Source organism: Miniopterus schreibersii (genome assembly GCF_964146895.1).
Source record: "Miniopterus schreibersii genome assembly, chromosome: 18".
NCBI classification, from domain to species: domain Eukaryota; kingdom Metazoa; phylum Chordata; class Mammalia; order Chiroptera; family Miniopteridae; genus Miniopterus; species Miniopterus schreibersii.
In genome coordinates, this window is record NC_138121.1 from 37,751,523 (window position 1) to 37,774,995 (window position 23,473).

Genomic DNA, 23,473 nt, shown 5'->3' on the forward strand with positions numbered 1-23,473 from the left:
CGTTCTTCTGTGTCTTGTAATTTTCCAAGTGCAGGTCTTTCACATCCTTGGTTAAGTTTATTCCTAGGTATTTTTTGTTTGTTTGTTATGCAATTGTAAATGGGATTGTTTTCTTAGTTTCCCTTTCTGACAGTTCCTTATTAGTGTATAAAAATGCAATAGATTTCTGGGTATTTATTTTGTATCCTGCTACTTGACTGAATTCATTGATCAGTTCTCGTAGTTTTTTGGTGGGATCTTTATGCTTCTCTATATACAGCATCATGTCATCTGCAAATAGTAAGTTTTACTTCCTCCTTTCTAATTGGATGCCTTTCATTTGATTTTTCTGTGTTTTAAAATTTCCCCTCCCCATTGAAGTAAGAATAAGGTGACTATAGACTTTCCTGGATTTCTATTTTGGGTTCCCCCTCCTTTCCATTTTTTGAGATCCAGAGACTGAGGACAGGGTAAAGCTGTCAGGAAATGGGTGAGGGGTGGACTCATGACTTAGACTCCTGTTATTAGAGCATCACTTTCATCCAGGATTCATGTGAGAGTGAGAGGCTGATCCTTTCTAAGGCAGAGAAAGCAGGACGAAGGGTGGCTTTTGGAGGCTGCAGATCACAGCTGCCGTGTCTTTGATGAAATACGCTGCTGACTGCTTTTAGGAGATAAAGTGTTTAATAAGATAGGCTAAACATGCCATCCCTCTGCACAAGACGTGAACACTTTTCTGAGCAGATGGAAAGCAGGCTGTCAGGAACATCCTTTACCTTCATTTGACATGGCAGGAAGACTTCAAAAAAGCTTCCGAGATGCTGGGGACATGGCCCTGAAGAGGGTGTCTCTGGTTATTCCTTGTGCCCTGTCTCCTTTGCCCCTTACATGTTCACAATACCCTGATACTCTTTGGGAGGATCCCTGATGTTCCTGCTACTGAGACACTGCCACAGTTCCTGTCTCTTCCAATTTTTTTTGTTTGTTGGGTTTTTTTGTTTTTTTGTTTTTTTCAGAATTACCTAGAAATCCATGAACTATTTATATCTCCCACTTAGGCTTCTCTTTCACACTCCACTCATCTAGCCAAAAGCTATTTGACACCTTGCCTTACAGACTGAGCAGACACCCCAAGCTCCCGTCCAAGCCCCGCTCCAGCCACAGCCTTCCTCATCTCAGTGGTTGGCTAGTTCACTCCACCAGCACCTGAGCCAGATCAGGTATTTCCTTTTCTCCTTTGATGATTCTGGTGACACATAACTTGCCCCAATAACCTGATTCCCCTGAAGAGTTTGATGACAACAAAAATGTTCTACAACCACAGCCCGACGACTCTGGCGTAGAACTGTCAAGATCAGCCTGAGAAAAGGCGCCAGGCCAAGTCCTCCTGGAGAGGGAAAGGGTTTGCACGCCATCCTGGTTCTCTGCCTGTATTGTCCCCCAACCCACACCCAATTCCTCTCTTGCGGCCGACTGTACACCGGGCCTGAGCAAGCCGGTGAAACAGCACTGGAGGCAGAGGGATGACAGCTGTGCCCTCGTGGCTGACCTGGAGCCACAGCTTATGAAACCCCGCATGCTGACCAGGGATCAGGGCAGCTAGAAACAGACGTGGGTCCCTGTCCACCCCGGTTAGTTCTCTCGGGACGACACAAGATACCAGGGCACCGGTTGGCAGACACATGTTTTGTAGCATGATCATAGCTCTTCTGTGTGGACAAAAAGGGGCCACATGCTAAACCTGACAAGCTCAGGGGAAGCCGGAATGGCAGCCTCGCGCACTCAGAGACCTAAAGTAACCATGATGATGGTCTGAAATTAAAACTTTTTAAAATTAAAAGCAGCTTCTAGTGCGTAGCAGACTGTCCTGAGGCAGTCTTTTTCCCTAACAAGGTTAATCTTCACCTTAACTAAGCCTGTCGGTTGTCTTTTGCATCTGAGATACCTGATTAACAGCCTTTGCAACACAAAGTAATTTTCCCTTTTTCCGGGTCCTCAAAGCACAGAGCAGAGACCACAAACCCGTCATTATCATTGTTATCATGTTAATTGTTGACTGTTGACTATCAGGCACCCACCCAAGTGAAAGAAGTGTGTGTCCATCATTTTACTTTTTATCCAACCCCAGAGGTTCCCCCCACACTTGGCTTTCTCCCGCCTCCCTAATCTATCACCCATGGATTTCATGTAACCCACTTGTATCTCCTCTATTGACTGTAATCTATAAAGTAGGGCCCAAAACTGCCATTCTCCGGAGTTTTATATCCATCCATTGAGATTCTGCTTCCCAGCAATTGTCATCAGTTTGGCTCAGATTCACAAAAATTTTTCACAGATTAGAATGTTTTTTTATGTTAATATCTGTCACTTCCAGTTTTGACATGAGTCTTGTAAAAGAGAGACCCTTCCTCTGCCCAAGGTCTTGGAATCAGGAATCTATAAAAACGATTTCACCTCAAGCTCACACAAACACACCGTTTCCACAGCCTCAAACTGCCTGCTCTGAGCAGGGAGGCCGGCTAACCCTCCACACGAGCGCATCGGACCCCTCTGAAAACCGCTGTGATCCATCCATAAACCCTCAGCTGCACACATGCGGACCTGTGGCCGACACAGAAATCACTCGTCCAATTCCCCACCAAGCCCACTCACTTAGAAATCACCCACTGTCTTCCTCAGGTCCCTTTCTCACGTAGACAGGTTTCTATCGGTCAGGACTCGCGAGGGCCATGACCAAACCCAGCTGAGACTGGCTGAAGCGGAAGGGAGAGGGAGTGGAGCCGGTGACTGAGGCTCTGTGGTCGTCCAGCTTCAGGGAGAGCTGAGATCACGCATCCAGCGTTTACTGCCCTCCCCTGGTTTCTGCGTTAGGCTCTGTATTCTCCCAGGTGGGCTGTCCCCACCGCACAGGATGAGTCCCAGCCACTCCAGCTCCAAGACCACATGGAGCCAGGCCAGTCTTCCCGGAGAGAGGGTTTCTCTGCCAACATTTCTAGCAAGTATCCCCGCAAAGCATGACCACAGCTTTGATCACTCCTGTGAGGGTCACACACTTACCACCACGTAATGTTCTCACATGATCTCCAGTCCAGTAGCTTTTATTGTCTGTTCTGTGCCTAACCTTTCACTACACCATCTCTTTTTAGACGATGAAGCAGAATCAAAGGGGTTAAATGACTTGCCCCAGTTCACATACGAAAATGAAGAAGCCAACACTGGGCCCGTTGTTCTGTTCTCCTTACTGGAGCCCCAGGAGTCCCGATGCTCTTGAGCACATGAACTTGCCCACAGAATGGGCCTCCTTTCCACAAATTTTATTAGGCACCTACTGTGCGCCAGGCACGGAGCTAAGAGACCAGTGAGGACGGGAAGGTCATGAGGGCATTTCAGCCCTCCAGGCCCCGGCTTCCTTCAGCCCCACACGGGCCCCTGCTGGGGAGTGACCTGGTGCTTCTACGATGGGACGCAGTGCTCCTGGGGAGTTACAGCCTGGGGGAGAGGGATCTGGGCAGGGGGACTGGAGAGAATGAGCACAACCTCCAACACAGTGGGATGACAACCCTGGATCCGGGACCAGGGAGGAACTGCCATTTCAACAAGGGCCTTATAGCACAGCGCACCCCACAGGGCTGGGAGTGGTCAGAGGAGAGCAGAGGGACGTGGGCCCGGGGGAGGGCAGGCAAGACTGTATAAATGGGCTAGAGGAGCTGCATTCCTTCTGAGGGCCCTGGGACACGGTTTCAGTGTGGCAGGTGAGGGAAGGGGAGAAATGAGGGGGTTCCATGCCATAACTCCCCAACTGGTCCTTTGTCCCTCAACTCAGCAGGCAGAGCAATCCGGTTATGATGGCAGCTGGCAGCCGGAGCATATCATGGCCCTCCCAGGACCCTCCAAGGGCTCCCCCTCACCTGTGTCCTCACCAGGCAACGGAGGCACTGGGAGGATAAGTGGTGAGTGGCCCAGCTGGGATCTGAACACAGGTTGTCCAGCTCAAGTCTAAACCCCTGCAGGGCCTTGGGCAGCGTGCACGCAGGCGCAGGAGAAGGTGGGGTTGATGCTGGGCACAGAAGCACACCTGACTTTAGGGCGTAGCACAGGAGTTCATCTGCTCATGTTGGGGGATAGGGGGACTGAATACAACAGACAGGGGACTCAGGGGTTGCCCAGAGCCCTCCCACCCTCGGGTCTCACTCGGGACTGTCAGGACCCATGAGGGGGCCCTGCTGGGTTAGTAACAGGAAGGAGCTGGGGCCTCTGACACAGCCACCTGGGAGAGTCACAAACATTTCAAATGAGCCAACCCCTCCTCTCCCACCAAAGGGAGGCGGTTGAGATCTGAAAAACAGGGCTATTAACTCACCAGGCCCCCGCGTTGCCATGGATACTGCCAGCCAGCCCGCTGCCTCTTCCGTCCTGGGTCCTGGTCCGGAATGGGCCTGGCTCTTCAGCTCTGACTCACGCTGGCCAACGAGGACTTTCTCCTCCTTGGCTTCCCCAAAGCTGGTCCTGAAAGTACGTGAAACCGGACAACAATGGGTCCGGGCTGCCTGTCAATCAAGCAGAGACAGGGTTGAATCGTATATGAGCATTTATTCCAATATTTCCCACAGTATGGGAGAGCAGTAATGGTCATCCCCGAAAATCTGCTCTGCTGCCCCCTATAAGCCAGCTGCTTATATTGGGTAGAAGGACAAAGATTACACGGGAAAGTAGGAATTACAGGCCCAGGGAAGTAGGCAAGGTGGGCTGGGGGTTGCAAAGTGCTCTCAAGGGGCTCACAAAGAGCAGGCACCTCTGGGACTCCAGGTGGGCGCCTCCGTGGGCCCTCCTGGGCCAGGTTACAGGCAATGTGTGCTGGGGGTTGCAATGGGTAGGTGCCTCCGGGACTCCATTGTTTGGGGAACAAAGTCTTAATCTTCCCAATGATAATAGGCAAGTTCTCAGAAAAGGAGACTGGACCGAATTCCAAGAGTAATTCCCATGTCCCAGGACTACGACTCCAGCCAGGCTAGAAAGTACTTTTTCTAATTCAAACAGAATAGTCACAGCTAACGGAACATGGTTACTATTTCTTATAACTATAGCTAACAATCAAGAGAGCATGATCGGTATCTCTGGCCCTAACTTTTGGAGCGCCTGGGGTCTCTGAACCTGGGGCGTGGGGGGCTCCTCTGTCCCGCTTCGGCTTTGTCATCACTGCTCCTTCCACACCCTGCAGAGCCACCTGCGCTCAACGACGTGAGCTGTGGATGTGCTCTTACAAAGTCCCCATCTATGTGTCTGCACTTCAGCCGGGGACTAAACACCTTGGAGGTCGGAAGGGCGGGGTCAGGAATAAAGGAATGAGACCCAGCGCCTGTGTGTGCCCATTACGAGCATGGTGACCCTGAGGCTGTACTAACATTGCAGGTGTCAGCGGGAAAGTGAAGCCTAAACCTCGGCACACAGGGAAACCCCACGTCCCTCCAGGGCAGGGCAGCGGCTGGCCTGTGTCCTTGACACCTCACACTGCTGTCCCTGTCACTAGCATTCTCAGTACACATCTGTCAGACCTGCAGATTGGACACTGCTTTTACTTTCTGAACATTTCTTTTCTCATTGGAGCTTCATAATCACACGAAGTCAACTGTGCAATTATCCAACCCCAGCCCAGATGAGGAATGTAAATGATAACCACTTAAAAGCACACGGGGCAGCTTAGGTGGAATGAAATGCATCTGTCCTAAGTGGGCTGACAGATGGACAGAGGGATGAGAGGACAGACGTGAACAAGCAAACCCAGCAGCGTGCCGGTGGTGCAGCCTGGGTGAGGCAAGTCTCAGAGGCCATCTTCCTCCCGCGTCTGTGTCATCTGCTCGTTTCCTAGGCCTCTCGATGCTCAGCTAGGATGCCCCTGAGACCAAGCTTCGCAGCTGCTCAGAACAGAGCCCACGGGTATCGGGCTGGGGCTCGCTCCTGCGCTGCTAACATCGCAGGGCTGGCTAAAGGTCCCCAAGGCTCATCGCCTGGTCAGGTTCGTGTCTACTGCAGGTCAGCTAGGGCTCTGCTCAGGGGACACTGTCATCTTTGTTGTTTCCTCTCAGGGCCCATGACCAGAGCCACTGTACCTGCCTGAGAGAAAGCCAAGAACCTGAAAGAACGAAGCTCTTAGGTGTCTTCCCATTTCACCAGCTAAAGCAAGTCACGCAGTCACCTGGCAAGGGAGGGGACACGGGCGAGCTGAAGGGTGACGGTCCTGTGCCGCTTCGTCCTTTCTCTCTCTTTAGACTGTAAGCTCCCTGAGGTCATCCCCACTGTTTTTCCCTGAATTATGCAAACTTCAAAATCTAGAAAACCCCCACCTCTCAGACACTCAGTAAACCTTCCCACGGGCAACAATCAAATGGTCCTACCTTGACCCTCTGAGAGCCCAGCCCCTGTGCCCTCAGTCTCCGGGGTGGTCTCCGAAGCTGTGGCCACAGGCCTTCTGCAGCTCCCTTTGCTGGAGGGGATGCGGGGCTCAGAGGGGGACAGTCTCTTGGGAGCAGGGAAAGGGGGTCATTTAAGACCAGAGCTCATGGAATTTCCGCAGACGGGGTGCTGATGAAAACTCAATGGAGTGGGACAACCGGGACGGCGATGGCTCTTAGCAGTCTACATGGGAGGGAAAGAGGCGTGAAGGAAACCCTCAGCCCGGCCGGCATGGCTCAGTGGGTGGAATGTCGTTGTTCCAAGAGGTCACTGGTTCAATTCCCAGTCAGGGCCATGCCCGGGTTTTGGGAGGCAGCCGATTGATGTTTCTCTCTCATCTGTGTTTCTGTCTCCCTCTCTCTCTCCCTCTCCCTTCTTCTCTCTCCAAAAAGTCAAATAAAAAATATTAAAAAACAAACCAACAAAAAGACCTGAGGTTTGTTTCCAAGACAAAGATGGCACCTCCTCCCCTGCAGGCCCTGACCCCTGCCCACCCTGTGCCCTCCCCACAGAAGTTCCTGAGTCTGCTCCCTGCAGCGAGGCACAGGTCAGGCCCTCCCAGGCCAGGGAGAAGATGGGCCGCGCCGCACAACCTGGTACCCTCTGACCCAGGCCTCGGGGAAAGCCAGGCCGCTCTAAAGCTGCAACGTACAAAGCCCTTCACAGCAAAAGCCAAACAGAAGTGGATCAATACTCCAGCGCTCAGCTGCTTCACACAGCTTTACTGAGAAACACGCGCCCAGGCCCCAATGCCCAGGCCCCTGACTGTCCTAGTCTTCACTGGTCGTCAACGAAAGACTAGAGGATTTTATCAGTCCCTGGTACCCCACACCGGACTCATCAAATGGATCTCACGTCAGTGGAAAGAGCTTGCTTTGCCCAGCAGCTGTGTTCCTGAAAAGTTTCTTGTAAATCAAATCCTCTTTTAAAATGTATGAAATTTTGTTTTAAGGGAACCCTGTGATTAATCCTTGTGTAAGGCAAAGGCTCTTTCAGGCACCACACCCCCAGCCCCACTGGCTCTTCCTCCCCAGCCACGCCACCCCTCTCACGGCCACCGGGCCCCACCCGCTCCATCCCAGGTGGGACTTAGGCACAAACAACACTTTTAAAGGAGGGCTCCGGCTTTGTGACTTGGAAGCAAACCAAGCCCCATCTTTGTAACATGGATCTCACAAACATCCGGACAGAGAGGCCTGTGGAACCCACATCACGAGCCTGCAGACGGCATGAGGAGCAGAGACTGCCGAGCACCGGGAAGGGACTAGCGGGCCTGCTCTGCGCAGGCCGCTCCTCATTCCCCTGGAGCAGCACTGAAGGCAGCCCCTCGGGACAGGTGGAGACACAGTGGGGACACCGGTATCTCCCCTCCCCAGTGCACCCATCCTCCCTGCTAGTGAAGACTGAAAATTAGAATGATTCACGAAAAATATCATTTTCTAGATGTTGAAATCACCCGTCTATGATACTGTGCAAGGGTGAGGCCAACTAGCCCAGCTTCCTCCATCTTTAGCATTTGGGATTTCTGCCATGTCCATGTTCCACCTCTTGCATTATTTACTCAATAGCTTTAGTTAAACTGACTCGCTACTTTATACTGACTCTTAGGAAAAGCAACGAGACTTATAAAGCACAGGTCTGAGCTGTGGTTATGGTTTTTGCACACATTAAAATAAGTTTATAACTATTAAGAAATGTGTTCATCCATGGTGCCACCAGAAGTCATCCTGTGCTCCACTGTTGACAGACACTCCACACTGTGCCAAGGCTGGACCAGGTGGCCTCGCCAAATCTGATTGAGTCAGGAGTCTCAGTGACCTGTTTACATACCTGTGCTGAATTCATTCAACAGACACGATTACCACTGTGTACAGGCACGTGCCAGTCTGTCCAAAAGAGAGAGCTGTGACCGTGTGCTGTGCAGAACTGGCAGGGTCTCAAAGTGTCCTCCCCACCAAGAAAAAAGTGCCAGTCTCAAAGGGAGGGGTAATTTTTACATCCTGATGAGACACCAGCTTATTGATGGTCAAAGCTAACTTCACTAGTAACAGAGTAGGTCATAAGCACGTGCCACCTATTAAGACGCGATAGGATACATTGCGTCACCTCCGTGAAATTCCGTCCAAAATGCATGATGCGTCTAATCACGAAGAAACAAGCCAACAAACCCAGACGGAGGGACAGTTTATAAAGTAATCTTCAAAAGTGTCAAGGCCGTAAAGGTGAACGGCACGGCCGAAGGCTAAGGAGGCATGACCACTGAACGCAGCATGGAATTGCGAGCAGGCTCTCACTAAAAAGGGCCTGGGTGACAAATGTAAACTGTAGTGGGAAAAAAAATTAAAGGACATGAGAACTGGGGTTAGATTGTGACAGCGTGTCTATTTTAATTTCCCGGATTTGGTGGTTGTATTACGGTTTGTGGTTACTCTAGCAGCTGAGGGTAGGGGAACGTCGCATGGGGACTTCTCAGATGCTCTGCGTTGTTTCCACAACTTGCTGTTAGCTCGAGGTTCTTTCAACAATGAAGGCGGCTTCGAGGCTGCGACAGCTGTTCAGAGGGGCCTCGATGGAAATACGCACTCGGGGTTGCCAGAGCCTCATCGGGGAGGGGACGGGGTGATGAGGGTGGAGTCGGCTCGGAGGCTGGGTGGGTGAGGGCAGGGACTGCAGGGGGGACACCGTCAGCCCTCAGGCCTGGAGTTCGAGGTGTCAGTGCCTCTGAGAACAGAACTGGAGGAGGGTAGGGCTAAGGGGGAGCGAGAAGGACTTTGTTCCTGGATAGAGTGGGTGCGCCAACTGAGAGGGTGGTTCACAGCCGGTTCCCACCCGGGGCCCCTCTGAGGATGTGGGTGAGAAGGAAGCAGACTGTGGGGGGCAGGAGGGGGGGGAGATCGGTGCAGGTCAGGCTTGCTCTGGGCCCACCCCCAGCCACGGCCTGTGTTCCTACCAGGGTTTATTCTCTTTACCAGCACCCGGTTGTCCACACCCGTGGGGAATGAGCCTAAATATATAACTGATTATTCTTGGAAGGTTGCCAAGAGCAGAGCTAACTTCAGAAATTTCCCGAGCTGTCTCCAGAACATAATGTATTTTCCACTCACGCAAACTCCCTGTTGCCAAATGATCTGTCAGTGGCCGGGACAGTTAGAGACTGAATGCGTTTTGGTTGCACAAATGTGTCCTTTGACAACCTTATTATTTAGTACCTGCTGTAAAGGTAACTCGTGGCCCCGACACCTGACCTTGGCATCTGAGGCTCTCTCCAGATGTAACTGTGTAGCCTCACTTCCCCTCCTCCTTGCCCTGAGTCCCCACTGCAGCCAGCCCTGTCACCTTTCACTGCCGAAGCTTGTCACGCTCCTCCCATTCTGAGACTTGACTCATCTTGTGAGCTGGAGTTGAAGTCACCGTGGGGCACCGTGGGGCACTGTGCTGGGCACACGGGAGGCTCCGAGCTAACTGAGACACGACCTCTATCCTCAAGGAACCTGCAGTCACGTGGTGGTGAAGGTGCCTGACGAGGGATCGAAATGCCCTCTTCATGAAGGGACAGGAGTGGCACTCGGAGCCGGGGACTGGACAAGGCTCTTTCACAAGCCAACCTGCCCCCAGGTCTCCCATTTACAACCTCTGCTCCGGCTGCTGGGAGGGGACACACCAGGCTTTGCCATTCTCACTGCCCCTCATCTTTCAGAGTGGCCTTTCCTGACCCGCCCCTGTCACCAACTGTAATACAATGAGAAACTCTGCAGTCACACTTTTCTTTCTCATCAGTAGAATGGCCTGGTGCATTATAAAGAATTGGAGGCCAAAAAAAATCAGAGTCTCAGGACCTCAGGGCTTGAATGAACTTAGCCACCCCAGCCCCTCGTGGGCCAGATGCAGAAACTGAGGTTCAGACAGGGGAAGCCACTTACCAAACACCACACAGGAGCTCCAGTGCTTTTGGCTGCAAGAAAGAGAAATCTCAACCCAAACTGGCTTTCACAGGAAGAGAAATTGTCAATTCCTGTAGCTGAGCTATCCAGAGGCATATCTAGCTTTAGATGAGACTTGTTCTGGGACCCCAGGGATGACATTGGAATCAGGTCCTAAGACACCCCAGGACCACGTGCTTTCTCACTGGATTCATTTCCCCAATAAGCACACCAAAGCTGGGAGCTGGTGCTGTGCCTGGCTCAGCAGCTTGGTGGGTGCTGTCTTCTGAGTCCACCACTGTGGCCATGGAATGGGGCAGGAGGCTGGCACACGGGGCATGCCCCAGAGCTGGGGTAGGATCAGTGCCCAACCTCACAGCTGAGAAACGCCAGGTGCTACTGTGAAAGAGGGGACAAGGATGAGTACTGGGGATACAGCCCGGGGGTACACCATGGAAAGCTGCTGGCAAAGGCAGGCCACGAGCTGGGCCTCCTGGCCCTGGCTTGATAGTTTTCCCACTCGGGAAAAGCCAGCTGAGGCTCTGTGGCCCCGAGACAGCCAGAGGGGCTCCGCACTCAATTCTGGGCTGACCTGGAGGGGCACTGCTGCAGCCACCACGCCTCGGGCAGAGAGGACCAGGGGCTGAGTCCAGGCAGAAATGGGGTTGGGAAGAAGAGGGGTGACTACTTCTTGAGAAGAAGAGGGGTGACTACCGGGACTCAGGCATGAGAAGCTGAGGGCCGGGGGGTAACTGTCTCCCAGGTGCTGCCAATGGCATCCCATCAGCATAACTAACTAATCTGCACAGTGAGACAGGCCTTCTGGAAACTGGCCCACGAGCAGATCAGCAAGGCCTGTACCTGGCGGATTAAAGAGAAAGAAAGTGAGAAAAGATGATGTTCTTCCAAGCCAAACGCCAGAGCAAGGCAAGGAGAGCCGGGGGCGGGGGGCGGGGACAGGGATGGGGGACAGGTGCCACCGATTCCAGGGGGCTGTGGGTCCGCGCTGCTCCCATGGGGAGCTGCGTGCTGTGTTCAATGAAGCCCAGGCAGGATACACTTTATTCCTGTAACACGACTTAAGACGTGCTTGCGTCTTGGTTAATCAGATGCACTCAGGCGCTCAGCCCCGCGATGGCCCTTCTGGGTGCGGGGCCCCGGCCGTGAATCAGCAGGCTCGGCGCGGGTCCCGGTCTCACCGCCATCCTCCTCGAGTGTCCTCTCGGAGGGAGGGACTGGGGGCCACGGCGGCTCCACCTGGTGAAGGCCCCTCTACGGCACATACTCGCAGGGCAATGCCGGCCTTGCGGGGCTCCCCTGAGCCTGGCACCGCCCGTTCCCCCCAGCCTCTCGGCCCTGCTCCCCCGCCTGCCCCGGGGAGCCTGGAGCTAAGCGCTTCCTGCGCGGTTCCCAGGGGAGCTGATGCACCGCCTGGCGCGGCCAAGCCCTTCACCCTCCTGCCGGCTGTGGGCCCGACTGACAGCGGCTCCCCTGTGACCTCTGGATGAAAAGCCCACCTTCTTGGCGAAGCTCCTTCGACTCCCACTCTCTCCTTTGGACACCTCCTCTTGCTTCTCTCTCAGACCTCTCACTGCCTGTCCGGCCTTGTGTTAGTGGTTTTGTGTCTCTGTCCTGTCGTTCACGTTGATCCCTGGGCTCCCAAGGCAGCCACCCCGGGGCTGTATCTGTGCGGTCCCGTGATGGCTGGCTGGCACCGCTTGCTGGGGGAAATCTCACAAGGCAGAAGCGGTGTGTTTTACTCTCTGGGGCACCCTGAACAAGCAGTCAGATACCGCACGAAGGCTCCAAGGGTGAGACAATGGGGAGAGGCCCTGCCCTCTGATGGGACTGTGACTCCCTCTCCTTGCCTGTCCCCGAGCCTCACTGGGAGGCTGTCTGTGGTCCTGAGCTCCGAAGAACCTTCACTTACTGAATTACCATGACCCTGGGCAGTTGTTGATCTGGGAGACAATTTGAGGCCACCATTCCTGGAGGGCTAACCATCTGTAGATGCTACTGTGAAGTGACATCCAGCTGGTGACATGCCCTGGGAGGCGGTCCCAGGAGAGTCAAGTAGATAAGAAAAGTAGACTCTGAAGCCACCCGTCGAGGATTAGGTTCTGGTGCTAGGGATTTACCCCAGACTCCAGCCACCCAAACTGGTCTCCCCGCCAGGCGTCAGGCAACAGTGATTCTCCCCAGAGTTAATGGCATTCAGGAAAATCTGAAGAAATAAGTTTCTTAGCTTCAGGCAAAGCTAATCAACAACCCATCTGTGGCATTAAAGTGGGGTGCAGTGTGGTGTTCAAGGCAGAGATAGGCTGGAGAGTTCAGGGTCAGGGTTAAGGCCTTGAGAAAGTTGCCTGACTTTTCTGAGCCTCAGCAAGCGCACCTGGGAAGTGACGCGAGCGACGGTGTGTTGTACCACAGAGGGCTGTGTTCACAGTTAATGAGGTCGTGCCAGGAAAGCACCTCGCACAGGGCCTGGCACACAGCAGCACGCAAAAGTATTAGCTATAACCCACCTACTTTATCGTCACTCTCAGTCAAGTTCCCGGTACTAAAAGCCCAGATTAGCAGCTAAGAAGAACCATGGGACTGGCTCTCGACCCCCCCTGCCCTGGAGCTGAGACACTCTGCAGATGCCAGGGCCCTCTCCTGCCTGCAGCAGTGTCTGTTCTCAGATATCTTTGGAAGGATGCCCTCAGTCCCCAACTAGGTCCTTCTCTTGTAGACTCCAAGAACCAGAGCTAGAGCCATCAGCTGGAAAACACAGGAAAGCTGCTGTCAGCTCAGAGTAACAGAAGAACTTCCTCACGGATAGGACTGTCTGAGTATGCGACCGCTGCCTCTAGAGGTGGTGAGCTCCCCATCACAGTGGGTATGCAGGTGAAGTTCGATGGACAAGCATGAGAAATACTGAGAAGTGGCTCAAGTGTGACTGTAGGGAACCAAAAGACCTTTGAGGACTTGACTAACCCTAGGACTCAGTGCTATCTCTTTTTTTATTCTTAACACTTCCTTCCAGAAAAATAACTTGATAACATTGAGAAGCAGCCCAAACAGCCATTTCAGCTGGGGACCTGCTCTGTGGAGCAGAGCATTTTGCAGATTATAGCTCCCCAAGCTGTCACTTTCGGCTAATGGAAAAGAATTTCTAGTAAACAGGCTACAAGCTCCTCTAACACTCACAGAAGTCAAAGAAATTTCTACCCAGGAAACTCATTCTAAAAAGGCATTGGCCGATTGCCTGGCCATGTGACCATGAGCTGACTAAGCTCGGGAGCACAGTGTATTTGAAAATCTGCCACCTTCTACGTCTCCTGCACCACACTTCTGGCTCTGGAATGTGTCTTTTATCTTCTGGGGAGAACAGAATCTCTGGCCCCAATCGAAGAGCATGGATTAGATGCTATAGTACAATAAAGAATTTGTCTGATCTAAAACCCTTGGAACTTCCTGAATAATAGGAGTGTCCTTGTTACACCAATAAGGTGACTCACAGGGGGCCCTTACATAGCTTCAGGATGGGGGCTGGTCACCAGAAAGACCAGCCAGGTGATTAAAGGGTAGCAACCTGCAGTGAGACAAACCACTGGGGAGAAGCCAGGGCCCAGAGATGAGGCTCAGTCACAAGCCCAAGGATTTAACCCGTTGTGCCCATGTAATGAACCCAGTAAGAACTCTGGACCCCACAGCTCAGCGGAGCTTCCTGGTTGGCAAGCACACTGATGTGCCAGGAGGGCGACGAGCCCTGACTGCACGGGAAGAGGGCCCGGGAGTGCTGCGGCCGAGACTCTCCCCGACATCTCCCCATGTGCATCCTTCAAATAAAATCGTAAGAACAGCGCTTCCCTGGGTTCTGTGAATCATTCTCGGGAATTATCAAACCTGAGTTGGTCAGAAAGGCAGCCTGGGGGCCCTGAAGTGTGGCTGCCGTCTGAAGTCAGCGCCGTCCTGTGGGAGACCGAGCCCTTGGACCCGCGGAATCCGAGGCTACTCCCAGGGGCAGTCGGAGGGCGAGCAGCAGCCCAGCTGGAGCCGAGGCGGCACCGGGCGCGGAGCTGTTTCACCCTGGGCTGTGTCCGCTCTCCCCTCGGGGGAAGGTGGGGCCGGGACTTTGGAGAAGGAACATAGTTCTTGGAAGGAGATGGGAGGGAAGAGATGGGGAGAGCCTGGGCCACTGGGAGACCGTGCGGATCATGACCTACATGGTCATCCTTGACTGCTAACTGTGATTTCCACAGAAACTGAGTCCAAACAGCCAGCGTTGTAAAACTTCAGTTACGGCCTTTCAGCTGAGCTGGTGTGCGTTTCCATGGAAACGAGCGGAGCAGCAGAGGAGCGAGGACTGGCTCTGCGAGCCAGAGGCAGAGAGCAGGGCTGTGGCTCCCTAACTTGCACCTGCCCAGCCTGAGGCATCAGATGTAGGGCTGGTGTTTGCAGGTTACTGATTTGGGAAAGTAAAGAGAGGGGTTCTGCCAGCTACGACACCCAACTCCCCAGCTGAGCCTCACCAGTCAGTCTAAATAATTCAGGCAAAATTAGATCTTTTTAAATCCATGTTGCAGAAAGACTACCTAGTTGTCTCCAACACGTTTTAGATAATTGCTGAATATTCCACTTCATCTATATGGGAAAAGCTTACTGTTACCAAAATGTGATCACAGCTACTTGGACCATTTGCTCTGTGCCCAGCAGCAGAGCATGAGACCTTTACAACTATGATCTCTCCCTTTTAGAAACATCGCTAATAACTTCAGGCACAAGCAGCTGAACGTTTACTGCGGAAAATTTACAACATCTACTGAACTAGACAGAATAAAGCCTGGCTCGGCCCCCTGGCCGTGGGCCAAATCTGGCCGCCACCTGCGTGTGCAGTTTCATCCGCACACAGCCAAGCTTATCTATTTACATTCCGTCTGTGGCTGCTCTCCCGCTACTACAAAGATGGGAGGCCGCAACAGAGACCATATGGCCTAAAAGCCTAAAACATTTACTATCTGGTCCTTGGAGAAATGGGCTGACCCCTGACCGAACGAGTCACAGACCCACCACTCAGCTCCAGCGCAGGGGCACCTAAGCAGGTGAACTTTATTGTTCTAAGTCTCCTAAGGCATTAGACGGTTTGTACAACATAAACATCAACAGCTGAGTCAAGCAGATGTTCAGATGCAACGTGGTGTGGTGTCCCTTTTTCTGCCCTCTCTCAATGTTGTCACTGTGGGCTTGGTACCGAGAAAAAAGGGAAGCCGAGGTGAGATGACAAAAGGTGCTTCGGGACGGTGCAGCTGTGTAGACGAGCAGAACGCAGCGGGGCTGGCTGGGGAACTCGGCGGAACCATCCCCACCTCAGCCCTAGAGGTTTTAATTTGCTTTCTGAAAAATACCGCCAAGGTCTCTTCTAGGTCTGAAATTCTGACCCTGGGGGAAGGGGGGCCTCAGTGTGTCTCCCGGTCGTGGCAGGGCCTTGGGTCACTGCTCCAGCCTTAGCCAGCCCCGTGATGACCAACCCACACGCCAGGCCCGCATCCCCCCAGCCTCGAGTCCCAGGGCTCCCGTCTGACCCTGACATGTGGATGGCACACTACGTTCGGGCTCTGGGGGTCGATGTCCCCATCCTCTCCCTGACCCGGCCAGAGGGACTGTCCTAAGCAGCATCTTTTTATCTAGCACTGCCGAGGATGGCCCTGTGAGACAGTCAGTGGCACGGTGATGGCCAGCTCACCGAGGCTCCCGCAGCCGGCTCCCCTCTCCGCCTCACTCGGGCTCCCTGGGAGTTACTCCCCAGTAAGGAGGCAGCACGTCAGCTCTGCCCTGGGCTTTGCTTCCTGGAAAAACTGGGCTGGGACACGGGGAACGTGCAAGGATCACATCGGACAGAGTGAAATTTATAGTCCAACAGAAACACCCAGCCCTGTACTTAATGTCTGACTGTTTTTAGAGAGTAGAGTAGCGCTGGCCAAAATAAGACAAAGTATTTTGTCCATCTATCTACCTGCCTATCTATCTGCCTAGAAAACAGGAGAAAATTCACTTCAGAAATGATCTTTAAGCAAAGCAGACATGGCTTCTGTCTGAGCGGGGAAATAGCCAGGCTCTTCCGTGGCTGCTTGGCTTGGCTTGAACCCAACAAGACAACAGCCCCCACTGGCTCCCAGAGGCTTTGTCTGTCCTCACACATCCAGGGCTTGGACACTGGCTTTCTTCTGAAAGTCATTCTGCTTGAAATTCTTATGCATTTCTACGTGGCCTCACTGGAGTCCTGGCCACGAGAGAAAATACAAGTTACAAGAACAGAAAACTGAATTCTAAGATGCTACACAAAATGATCTCACTTCACTACAGTTGTGTGCTGCTTAACTAGGGGGATACCTTCTGAGAAAGGTGTTGCTGGGCACTTTTGTCACTGCATGAACATAATAGAGACACTTACAAAAGCTAAGGTGGTACAGCAGACCACACCAGCACATGGGCCTGCACAGAGTGTTACTCTGCTGAACACAGTACTTTTATGTGATTGGCAGCCCAGGTTTGTTTACACCAGGCTTGGCACCTTAACCTACCCATCAACCCAGAAGCTGGTCTGGGGAAGGAACTCAACCCAGTACAGGTCAACCAGGGGCTCCGCTGCTGTTCTGTTCATTAAATAACTTGAAAGATTCCTGTTTTTCTTCTGATAGAAGCTTCCGAGATGTGACCCCAGAGTTTCCAGCACCAGTGACCAGTGTGAAAAGGAGAAAGCTTTTCTGGTACACAAGAGGTAAAACCAAGACAGAGGAAAAAAGCAAAGACAGGAGGCGGGTCAAGCGGGACAGTCTCAATATCAAGCCCCGGTCCCGTCTCTGAGCCCCACGTACCCCTGCAGCTCATTTACTCTCGGAGACTCCGGGATCACATTACTCACCCTTCTTTGCCGGATCTGGCGGAATTGGGTTTCTGTCACCTGCAATCAAAAGAACCCTGCTCTGCACAGCTGTGCGCGAGGAGCCGCGCCCTCCGCCTGCTGCACGGCGCTCTCCGCTCGCCTCTGTGCGGGCGAGCCTGATACACGAAGCAGCCTCCAGCCGCCCGCTCAGGGGTGAGCTCAGCTGGGTTTGCGGGGCATCTTTGGACCCTGACCCGTCACCCCTGTTTCTCGTGCCACAGAGAGGTTTTACTTGGTGTCTGCACAAACCAAAATAGGAAGCCGTAGCTCAAGATGAAGAAAAAAAGCCAACCAAGCCGGTGTGCTCGCTGCAGTGCTGTCGAGTTCACGCGTGCACGGCGCACGGAGGAAACCCGTGTTTGACTCCGCTGGGTCTCACTCGGGCGCCGTCAGGCAGGCGGAGGGCCCAGCTTCTCCCCGGTGCAGAGGCCGGGCCTGGGGACCTGCACGGCCAGTTTCCTCGCAGAGGCACAGAGCTGGGTGATGGCGCGGCGCGGAGCAGCTAATTGCATCCAGTAATTAAACGGGAGGCTGCAGCGTGGAAAACAACGAGTTACCAAAATAACACATTGTCTCTGACAAAACGAGAGGAGAGTGGACTCTGGCTCCAGCGGAACAGCTGTCTGCCCGCGGCTGTGGCCCCCCTGCTCCGGGCCACTCGCCACCCACGTGCAAGGAGTGAAGCCACCGCGACCCTGAGAACTGACACTTGTGGCTGACAGGTCTTCCTCTGGAATAAATTATGTGGGCTCCTCTCATGTTGGAAAATGGCTGCTTCCCAATCAAAACTGCTGTTCTAGCTTCTGAAATGTTTCCTTCAAAGATGTGAGCCCTTCAGTCTGGGCCTCACAGCTACACCTGCCAATGTCTCAGTCACCCTGCTCTGTGGCCGCCTGCCATGCCCCCGGGTCCCTGCGTGAGCCCATTTACTCCAGCAAACAGTGGGATCAAAGCCTTTGCATTTTTCAGCTCTGTCTTCCTCCCAAAGTCCTCCCTGTAAACCCAACTTTCACTCTGCCAGGGTTATAGGCCAGGAATTGTTACCACTGTTTAATGAAGAAGGGAACTTTGGACCATGGGAAGGTCCAGGATGAGTTAGGACTGATCCTAGCTCATGTAGCGTCTGCTCTCCCTGTTGCTGTACACACACACACACACACACACACACACACTCACACACACTCACATGCACACATACACATGCACACACATGTACACATACCGTATACATACATGCACACACACACACATACATACACAAATGGGAGGTGTGCCGAGTGGCAGTCATCTGCTGTCTATTTCCCCTGAAATATGTGAAACCATTCCTAGCCCTTCCTTATCAGCGTGTTAATTCCACAAAAATCAAAGTACCAACAAAGACTCTAGGATATTCTTCGAAAGTCAGTGTAGAGATAAGCAAAAATAATACAGACAGGGCACTAGATGTCACTGAAATAGCAATTCTCTCCAGTCATTATTAAAAGACACTGGCAGAATACTGCCAAAAGCTTTTTGCAAAAAACATCACACATGTAAAAACTGCAGAGCCCCCTCTCGTAAACTGTTTAAAGTCCTGGAGAAACCTATGGGAGAGAAGCCGGGCAGAGGCTGCAGTGGAAGCCAGCATCCAGGGAGGGTCTGGACGATCTTTGTCATCTCGAACAATGGGCAAGGTCACTGCACAATAGGAGCCCTGGAGGGGGAGGACCCGCCTGCCCTGCAGGACACCTGCTCGCACTGGACACCCGTGGTGGGTCTGCCACACGTGCGGCCCAGGGGCACTGACCAGAGGAAGCCTGAACTCAACGAGGGCGGCTCAGGAGAGAAGCCATCTCTGCTGCCCAGCATCTAAGGCTCTCTAGCAGCCCAGGTGTTGTTCTTCTTGGTGCTGAGACCATTCCTGAGAGGAATTAGTGATTCGTTAACCTCCAAGGAAAGGGAAAGAGGCTCTGAATAATTTTGTGAAGAAAATGGAAAATCAGGTTTCTGTACATAGATTATGTAAAAATAATAATAACAGTAAATGGAGCCCCTTTAAAGTGGAGCCGGAGCTGTCATGCCAGAGGGACTGCCTTGCAAGTCTTATGCCTCAAACCTCTGGGTGTTAAAACAGGGCAAATTCACCTTTGGAAGGGCCTAAAGCAGCCGTGTGCCCCAAAAAACTGCTTGCAAAGAAAGCAGATATTATGACTCCTGGACTGAGGACCAGAGGCCTGAAAATTTAAACAGTTTAGAATCAGCTTCCTATGTCATGTCATCTCACCACGACAAGCCTCCCTTCCATGATGGAGTCGCTCCCCTCCCGTCTCTAACACCCCTGCCTCTGTCTCCTCATCAGAACACTATTTGGGCTCTGCCTGAATCAATGCTTCCTAAATAGCTATTCTTTTATTTTTAAATCTCAAATAAATGCTTGTTGCCTCTCACTTTGAAAGGCCTTTTATTTTTAGATTAACGGATTCAATTAGAGAGAGAGGAGGGAAACTGACTATTCTCTCCCTGTTTGGGGCATTACATCATGCACGTTCTGACCGTCAGAGTTGGTGTTTCAAGTAGGCCCACCTTGAGACAGACATGCCGAGACCGGGCATAGGTGAAGCAGGTGGATGTCCATAGTGTGATTGGAGAGGTGGGCAGGCTCCAGGCCCTAAAATTACTCTTCCCTTGGCTTGACAGGGCACATTAAGTAGTGATTGCTTCTAGTCCCTCTATTTAAATGCAAATAACTTTGGAAAAGATAATACTTAATGAGTCATTAAGCATCAGTGTAATTAGCTTACCAGATCACTTTCCCTCTAGACTCCTAAGAGATCCTGGTTCAAGATTTACCTCGACTCAGTTCATGATCTCTGTTAGACAGACACCACGGTTTGCCCCGTCTACCTCTCAGGACCCTTGTAAGAATTGAATGAGGTAATCCATAAGTAATGAAGCAATAGATACACTAGGGAGTGATCACAGCTAGAATGGACCAGCCCTGGGAGCCTGGGGGGAAAGGGCCTAGACAGTGAGTGCCACGTGACAATCCAAGGGCCAGTTCTGAACACATATTTTCATGAAGGCTATGCCTTGCAGCTCAAAGAAAGAGCATTGAGTTTAGCGTCAAAAGACCTAGACTTCAAACTGTTATGCAGGAAAGTAGACAAAGACTGTAAGAAAGAAGTTAAGTAAAGAAAGATTTAATAGTCAAAAATTCTTGAAAAAATATTCAATCTCACTAGTAATATAAGAAATGCAAATTAAAACAGAAAGATGCGATTTTCACCCATAAATTTTAAAATTAATGCTCAGAGTGTATGACTACAGAGAAAATGAGCTGCTGATTGCTGTGTAAATTGGACTCTTTAGCAACACAGATCAGAAGACCTTAAATCATATGACCAGCAACCCCAGTTCTGGCACTTTTTGGAAGGAACACATAATAAAATTCATAAATATTTAGCTACACAAGTTCTTATTACAGAATTGCTTATAATCACAAAGACAATAGAAATGATCTAAATGCCCAACAAAAATAGTCATAAAGTATGGTACAAACCCACAATTATACACCATTTGCCTATTTTAAAATGCTGTAGGAGTATATTTATTAACATAGAAATAGGTACCTAGTAACTTTATAAATAAAAATTATTGCTATACAACAGTATAAACAGTACCCAATGATGTAGTTCTTTCCATTCATTTACCTTCTACATCAAAGATTAGTTATTAAACGTTAATGGTAGTTCTGTCTGGGTGTGGAACCATAGAGTATTTTTATTTTCTTTGTTGCTTATCTGTATTTTCAAAACTTTCCACAATTAACTTTATGTGTGTGTGTGTATATGTGTGTGTATGTATATATATATATATACACACATATACGCATATATATATAATATTTGCTTTAAGAGACATGTGTCAGAATGACAGAAATTCTGATGGAAGTAGAGCTTTTCTGATTCAAGCCGAAAATTCCCAGTCTATAAAATATGGAAGAGGGAACTGCCTGCCCTACAAAGTTTACAAAGCCCTCAGGAATAATGTAAGATATGTGTGAAAAGAGCTTTGAAACGCACGTCTCTCAGCAGCGAAGACGTCGCTTCTGCTCAGCCATCTGCGAGGAGAAAGCCCCTTTCAGCACCACAGACAGCGCGGGGTTATGCAGGAAAACTGCCCACGAAACCCCACCAGAGAAGCTTTAACCCGCTTTTAAGATCACATGTGTCAGTTAATGCAAAAACATTTTATTAAAGCAGCTGCAGAGGGATCAGTTCATCCATTTAGTCAGTAAAAGAGCCCCACCCCATGGCATCTTCTCCTTTAGTTTCTCCGGGGCCTCGGGCACGGTGTCAGGAAGCAGGGCCTTGGGCAGAGCATTAGGACCAGTGAGGTCAGGAGGGCGGAACCCGCACAAGTGGGATTAGTGCCTAATAAGAGCCACTAGTAAGTTTTGGAAATACAGATAAACTACGAAGAAAATAAAAATACCTTATGGTCCCACACCCAGACAGAACTACTACTGCAAGAGCTTGCTTCCCCCCTCGTTCTCTGCCAGCTGAGGGTAACACAAAAGGTCTGCAGTCTGCAGACCCGGCCGTGCGGGGCCCTGGCCTTGGGCTTGCAGCCCAGAGCTGTAGTCAGTTAATCCGTTGCTTGTAAGCCACCCAGCCTGCGGTGCTCTGTCACAGCAGCCTGAACAAGGACCCTGGACCTGAGCTAAAATGTATCTCCATCCCCCGTGAGTTCCTGGACTGACTACTGCACCATGCGAACACATTAGGACTGATTCAACATCATGAGCGCTGAGTATTTACAATATTTCTAGAACTGTGCTAGGTATGAGGGTCTCTAAATTAATCAGACCACATGCTTTCATGCACACTATTTTTCTCAGAAAGTGATAAAATTTTGGAAACAGATTTTGGCAAAGAAATCATAAGCTAAAAATACCAGGCATCTTTAAATGTCTTTGTGACTCTCCACTAGCAAGAGGGAGAACTGCTTCGGGGATGTCTCCTTGTTCTGAATTAATTAGCAGGGTGAGCTGGAGCTCACAGCTGACTTGGCAGGAGTCCTGCGTGTAAACTGTTTACGCTGAGGCCGACGCCCGCTAGTTCGATTTCAGGTGTGCAAGCCATTCAACCGCTTCCGAGGGGCAGGAGGACTTCCCCTGATCCACAATCTTGTTCAACCGCCATGTCTGCCTGCCAGTGAATTCATAAATATTAAAAACAATTTTATGAAACAACTTGAGGAACCTGGACAAAATTTGCCAGGACACAAAAAGGAATGTGGGTGAAGAGGCAGAAGCTGTGGAGACTAGAGAGAGGGGGTCAAAAGTGAGGACCCTAGCAGGAAGGACTGCAGACAAAGGAACCGAGGTCGAGTCTGAAGAGAAAGGGAGGGGCCCGTGAGAGGGCTGTTCTCCTAACAGGAGCTCTCCGAGAACCTCTCCAGATTCTGTCCGCCTCTCAGGGCCCCACGTCCTCAGAGCAAGGGCGGTGCTGCTGGGAGTCAGCGCGCAGGCGAACGAACACAGTGGCTGGACATCTGAGCAGCTCTGCCTTTGCTCTTCCAGATAAAAAACTGGCCCCACGGACACCATGGCCTCTCTTAAACCACGGCTTCATCTTCAGTGACTGTCATGATGTGAGGTAAACAGACACTCAGCTGACTAGAAACAAAAACATCCTATCAAAGCCATTAGTCCTTCAACATTGGGGTTTTCCTTGGAAGTCAGCTAATAAATAAATAAGGAGACCAAAATTTCAAAGAGTGCTGCCCCCTCCTAGTTCACCAGTAAAAATCTATTTTAATTTCGGGCCTCTATATGACAAAATATGACTCAAGTAACACCTTCTCAATCATTACCAAGGAAAAATCGCTCAGGTCATAGGTGAGGAGGTAGGGCCACTGACAAAATTCCAAAATGACAGAAGGATCTCCAAGAATGTGTGGAGCGGGTCTTGGCAGCTGTGTCTCGGGAATTGTTTTCCAATCTAGAGAGAGGTCGGGATAAAAACGCAAGCCCTTGAAGTATCATTTGTCTCCGGCCAGTCCTCTGGGAAACAGACTGGCATGGAGATGGGCGGGCTGGAAATGTACGAGGGGGCACTGAGGAGTCCACACGTCTTTGGGAGTGAAGAAAGGGGAAGTGGGCAGGAGAAGGTGACCTCTTGTGCAGACGCAAAGAAGGCCTCAGCTGGCCCCA